This window comes from Nuphar pumila, chromosome 16 (genome assembly GCF_984573655.1).
Source record: "Nuphar pumila chromosome 16, dmNupPumi1.hap1.1, whole genome shotgun sequence".
Taxonomy (NCBI): Eukaryota; Viridiplantae; Streptophyta; class Magnoliopsida; order Nymphaeales; family Nymphaeaceae; genus Nuphar; species Nuphar pumila.
Window position 1 is genome coordinate 61639605 of NC_143264.1, and position 6675 is coordinate 61646279.

Consider the following 6675-nt stretch of genomic DNA (forward strand, 5'->3'; position numbering starts at 1 on the left):
TCCAAGTAAAAAACAAGCGAAATTCGTTATTTTGGATAAATTGCAAAATGTCAAATTCTGATTTTACAGTCCTAATGTGTTTAGCAGCATGTAATAATGCATTTCATCATCATTTGAGTCAATTTGAATTTCAAAATCTCAATTTTATCAAAATTTCCTTCAAAAAAAACCCTAATTTTAAAGGTATAACTTTAATTTTAGGGGTATTTTTGGTCATTTTGACCCCAATTCCGAATTTCAAACTATTTTCTACTGAATTTCTTGCATTTTCATAATTTCATAATATTATTGGAAAATCTTGGAAAAACCCACATATTTGAGCTAACCCCATTTCAAGTTTGGCAGGGACATTCAAATGAAGGAGCTGAAGTCTGCAATTTCCATTTATTTCATTTATTTAGTGATGTAATAATGTAAATTTTGGAATAAGAAATTTAATTTCCTGCTTAGACTAGGATGCATATCATATAGTTTAAATTTATGCAATATCCTGCTTATATGATTCATGCATTTTATTTCAAAAGCACTATGAATTTTCACGAATGGCACGTGCACCAACTCTTAGGGAGTTGATGAACTCGGTGGAATCTATATTTACGGCCCTAGTCGGAATATGGACGAGACCCAGATCCATCATCTTTCTACTAGTCACATTGAGCCTACACTCTTAAGCTATCTTAAAATGCACATCATATTTCTAATATTTTCAAAGTATTGTGAATTAAATCAATTAAACTCTAAACATATTCATGGCCACAGTCAGAATATGTGAAGGATTTATTTTGACTTAATACACATTTTTCAAACAAATTCCTTAGAAAATCTTTTCAAAGTGCATTCATTCATTCATTTGCATCATGAAATCCTTGGTTTTCCCATGATTTTCTTAAGAAAACTTCATTCTCAAGAAATCAATTTCTCAAGAAACTCTGAGAATTTTTCAAAATCGGTTTTCCCAAGTCAAGTTTTTCCACAGTTTTCCATGGAAAAGGTTATTTTCTTAAGATTTTCAAGAAGAATTTTCCAATCTTCCCCAAAGATCAAAATCGATTTCCAAGTATTTCAAGTGTAAGATTCCCAGGATTTCAATTTCCCAAGTTTCAAATTTTCCTTCTCCACAAGGGTTTTCCCATGTATTTCAATCATTTTCCCAAGAAGACTTTCAAAACTTAAAGCTTTTTCCTAAGAAGTGTTTCCCTTTTCAAATGTTCACCTTTTTTTCTCAAGAATTACTTCCATTTTCCCAGGATTTTCAACCATTCGTGATTTTCCCACATCTTCATGAACTTTCTCTTGATTTCAAAACCTCTTTCACATGAGTTTTCCTGAGAAATTGACTTTCATCTTTTTCTTGAGAAATTCTTTTCAACTCCAAATATTTTCCAAGCATACATCATGTTTTCCCAAGCTGCATTTTCCAAAATCTCATAGCACATGCCTGAATTCTTTGTGCATATAGGGTAGAACACAATTTTGATGATTTAACTAAGTCAAGCACAATTTTGGTCCTTGGTTCGATTACCCCTGTTAAAGGCGGCAGGAACGGTCGAACCTCGTACCGACAGGTCGAGCCCCATCCCATGGATTTTTCCGCAATTTTCAAAACGGAGGCGAGTATTTCAAAACAAATTTCCAAAATCCGGTCAAGTTTGAAGCGCGAAAGCGTTTCCCTCTCTCTCTTCCGCAAGGAAGGGAAGACGGGAAAAATTTCGCGACGAGAACAAGTTGGTCTATTTTCCTTTGAATACTCGAGTTCTGACTCGAATTTTCTTCTTTCAAAACCCAACTCTCAAGTTGGTCTATTTTCCTTTGAATACCCGAGTTCCGACTCAGATTTCCTTCTTTCAAAACTCAACTCTCAAGTTGGTCACTTTTGTTTTGAATACACGAGTTCTGACTTAGATTTCCTTCTTTTAAAAATCCAACTCTCAAGTGTTGAGAAATTCGGTTTTGATGTCACATAATATGATACACTGTCTTATTTGATTTTGTATGATATGATAATATGTTCTCTTGAAATAATGTTATCTTATGACTGAATATGTTTTGCCTTAAATCTAACGAGTATTTGATGCAAGGATATCTCACCCAATAAGGATGAAGACTTCCTGTTCAAGTACAACTATGGTGCAATCATACTCCTTGAAGAAAAAGCTTGATGAGCCATGCTTTCCTAAAGTTCAAATGAAGAAATCGGCTACCTCAAGTTGAAGATTTTTTTCTTCTTTAGAGTCATATGTAACAGAACCTTCAGGAACTTGCATATTGCATATTACATACTCATTCATACATTCTATATCACAAATGTATACGATAGTTTCAAAAAGGTTCTTTTTTGAAAACCAACAAGTGTACCTTCTTACAACCTTTTATGAAAAAGATATTTTGTCATATAATAATTGTACCTTCTTACAACCTTTTATGAAAAAGATATTTTGTCATATAATAATTGTACCTTCTTACAACCTTTTATGAAAAAGACATTTTGTCATTATACCTTACACTATATACAAGACAACATAAAATCGGCTACATAAGAAAAACAAATAAAATATGTTTTTAAAAAGACTTAAGTTATCTTCTTTAAAATATTTCTTAATACAAGAAGAAGACAAAAACATAAATCGGCTACACAAAAGAAAAACAAATAAAATATGTTTTTTTGAAAAGACTTAAGTTATCTTCTTTAAGATATTTCTTAATACAAGAAGAAGACAAAAACATAAATCGGCTACACAAAAGAAAAACAAATAAAATATGTTTTTAAAGGACTCTAGTTACTTTTTCTCATAACTATAGAATGTCGACTTACTTGAAGTCATCATTCTCTTTACAAAGCATTAAATACCTTCTGTAACAAATCCCTTCTAAATATCCTTCCCAAAGAATGTCGACCTTCTTTTTGGATCCTCATTCTCTCTGGAGACTTTAAAATACACTACATAAAGAACATACTTGACATGACTATGTACAAATAAATATCTCAAAGCACTCATAGTACTTACACTCATTTAAAGTAAAGAAGTACTAATGTACCTCAAATCATTAATTAGAATAAAGACAAAACTACAACCCAACGTTCAAATGTACTATTGTAAGAAATAGACTTTCTTACATAAAATATGTATTACCTAAAAGCACTACAACGACTAGTGTACCCTCTATCTTACTCTTCTAGAAAAAGGCATTCTCGATCTTCTCTAAAAGATATTTCTGAAAAGACATAACATTTCATATTTCAAAAAGTTACAATTCCAAAATGTAACGACTACTTTTTATAAGCTATATAAACACACACACATAAACTATTCAAAGGAGAGGAATGAAATAGACGTGTGAGCTTACAAAGAGAAAAATATTCTATTCGTGATTTGAAAAGAGAGCCTTGAAAAAGAAAGAGAAAAAGAAAAAGAAAGAAAAGAGAAAAAGTCAAGTCCAGTTCTTTGAAAAAGAGTATCCTCTGAGTGACAAACAGAACATTCTTAGAATCCTTCATTCGTGCATTCATATCATTCTGAAGGTTCTATAGGAAGTATTGTAACTCTGTTTATTCACTGTACTCCTTCTTTGTTTAAAGAAGTAGACCTCTGTGAAAGAGGGTGTTGCCCTTCTCTGTTGAGAGAAGAAGACCTCTTGGGAAGAGGGTGTTGCCCTTCTCTGTTGAGAGAAGAAGACCTCTTGGGAAGAGGGTGTTGTACTATTTATCCGGTAACTCGGATGTTATAGTGGAATCTCAAGTGGTTTGCTTGGGGACTGGATGTAGGTCTGGATATTGACCGAACCAGTATAACTTCTGTGTTTTATGTGTTGTGCCTTATTGCTTAATTATTTTATTTTATCGATCATTATCATATTTTACTATTCACCCCCCCTCTAGTGGAATTTCATTTGGTATCAGAGCAGGTTTGCTGGTTTCGACGTAACAAGTCTTCCAGCACAAATGGCATCTACCTCTTATGCTCGTGATATTGAAGGTCAACACGCATCTCGTCCCCCCTTCTTCAATGGCTCCAACTATGGATATTGGAAGTGCAGAATGGCTATCTTTCTCAAATCCATAGACTTTGCTGTATGGAAAATTGTTGAGCATCCATACACATCTCCATCCGCAGACTATAACTTATGGTCTGATGAAGAAAAGAAAATGGCAAACTTAAATGCAAAGGCTATGAATGCCTTATATTGTGCCATTGATCAAAATGAATTCAACAGAATATCTATATGTGAATCTGCATATGACATTTGGCATTCTTTGGAGGTGATTCATGAAGGAACCAACAAAGTTAAAGAAGCCAAAATATCATCTCTTGTTAGAAAATATGAGTTGTTCAAAATGAACAAAGATGAACCCATCACAGAGATGTTTACCAGATTCACCAACGTCACCAACGATCTGAAATCTCTGGGTGTAACATATTCCCAGACTGAAAAGGTGAAGAAAATCTTGAGATCTCTCACAACTGATTGGGAGAGAAAGACCACTGCTATTGAAGAAGTTCAAGATTTATCTAAGCTTACATTGGACGACTTAATAGGAAATCTTATGGCCTATGAAGTCCACATGAAAGAAAGAAGGGAAGAAGAGCAACCAGTAAAGAAAACTCTAGCTTTCTTAGCCCTATCTGAGAATGAAGACTCAGATAAAGAATCAGAAATTGCGCTACTTACCAGAAAATTCCAGCGCTTCATGAGAAGGAACCGGCTTCCAAACAGGCACAAGGAAAGAAAAGATCTTAAAGAAGATCCCATGTGCTTTCAGTGTAATAAGCCAGGGCACTTAAAACGTGACTGTCCCCTTCTCAAAAGAAAGTCCAAGACTGAGGAACCAAAGAAGAGGTTCTTCAAGAAAAAGGCTCTGCATGCTCAATGGGATGATTCAGAACCATCCACTAGTGAAGAGTCAAGTGATGATGAAGCCGAAACTGCAAATATGTGCTTCATGGCAAACGAAAGTTCGGTAAGTGAAATCTCTGATTTTTCCTTTGAAGAACTTCTAGATGCTTTTCAAGAACTATTTGAAGAATCTAGAAAATTGAGTTTCAAAAATAAAGCTTTAAAATCTGAAAATTTAGAGCTTTCTCAAGAGAATGAAAAACTCAGCAGTGAAAATTCTGAGTTGAAAAAGAAAAATCTTTTGCTTATATCTGAAATTTCTTCTACTAGCTCCAAAACTAAAGATATGCAAGTAGAAATTTCAGAGCTAAAAAGTAAAACTGAGAACCTTATGAAAACGGTTTTCAAGTTTACTAAAGGTAAAGAGAACTTGGATAAACTCTTATCCTCTCAGAAGGTCTCCTTTTACAAGAATGGGATTGGCTATTCTCATTTCAAAAAACCTTCTTGTATAAATCAAAAGACCACATTTGTGAAAAGTTCATCTGAACCAAATAAGGAGTATTATAGTAATAATCTTTTTAACTCCTCTAAAGAGATAGACAAACCCAAATCCAAATGGATATGGGTTCCAAAGTCTAACAAAAAAGGACCCGATTGGGTACCAAAAAGAAGATTTACTTAATGTTTTGCAGGCTCCAAAGAAGAACAGATGGATACTAGATAGTGGATGTTCAAAGCACATGACAGGACATCCAGACCTTTTTGTTGTTCTTCATCATAAAGAAGGAGGAACCGTCACCTTTGGAGATAACAACAAAGGTTTGATAATTGGTATTGGAAATATTGGTAACATAGACAAACCTCTTATCAAAGACGTTCTCCTTGTTAAAGGATTAAAACATAACCTACTAAGTATCAGTCAAATGTGTGACACAGGTTATAATGTTAGCTTTAATCATGATGCATGCCTCATAGCTGACACAAATGAAAACATCATCTTAAAAGGTATAAGAAAGAATAATATATACGAACTATACCTAGAAAACATCACAGAACATTGTCTTATAGCTAATAATGACACTCAACATCTATGGCACATGAGAATGGGCCATGTCAATTCAAAATACATGTCCAAACTAGCTAAAAATAAATTAGTACGTGGGTTACCCAACATATCTTTTAAAAAGGATTATTTTTGTGATGCATGTCAATTAGGAAAATTGTCAAAATCTCCTTTCAAATCAAAAAATGTCATCTCAAGTAAAAGACCTTTAGAGCTTCTCCACCTGGACCTTTTTGGTCCTTCTAGGGTAGCTAGCCTTAATCATAATAGATATGTTTTTGTCATTATAGATGATTACTCAAGATTTACTTGGGTAATATTTTTGAAAAACAAAAGTGACACGTTTTGTCAGTTTGAAATCTTATGTAAAAAATTACAAAACGAAAAATCATGTTCTATTGTTAAAATCCGTAGTGACCATGGAGGAGAATTTGAAAATGAACTCTTTGAAAAATTTTGTAACTTGCATGGTATTTCTCATAACTTTGCCTTCCCTAGAGCTGCACCTCAAAATGGTGTAGTAGAAAGAAAGAATAGAACCCTTCAGGAATCTGCCAGGACTATGCTCCAACACAATAATCTTGTAAAATCTTTTTGGGCAGAAGCTGTTAATACTGCATGCTACATAACAAATAGAGTTCTCATTAGACCCTTATTAAATAAAACTCCCTATGAACTATTCTATGACAGAACTCCAAGAATAGACTACTTCAAAGTCTTTGGATGTAAATGCTTTATCCTAAACACAAAAGATAGCCTAGATAAGTTTGATGCTA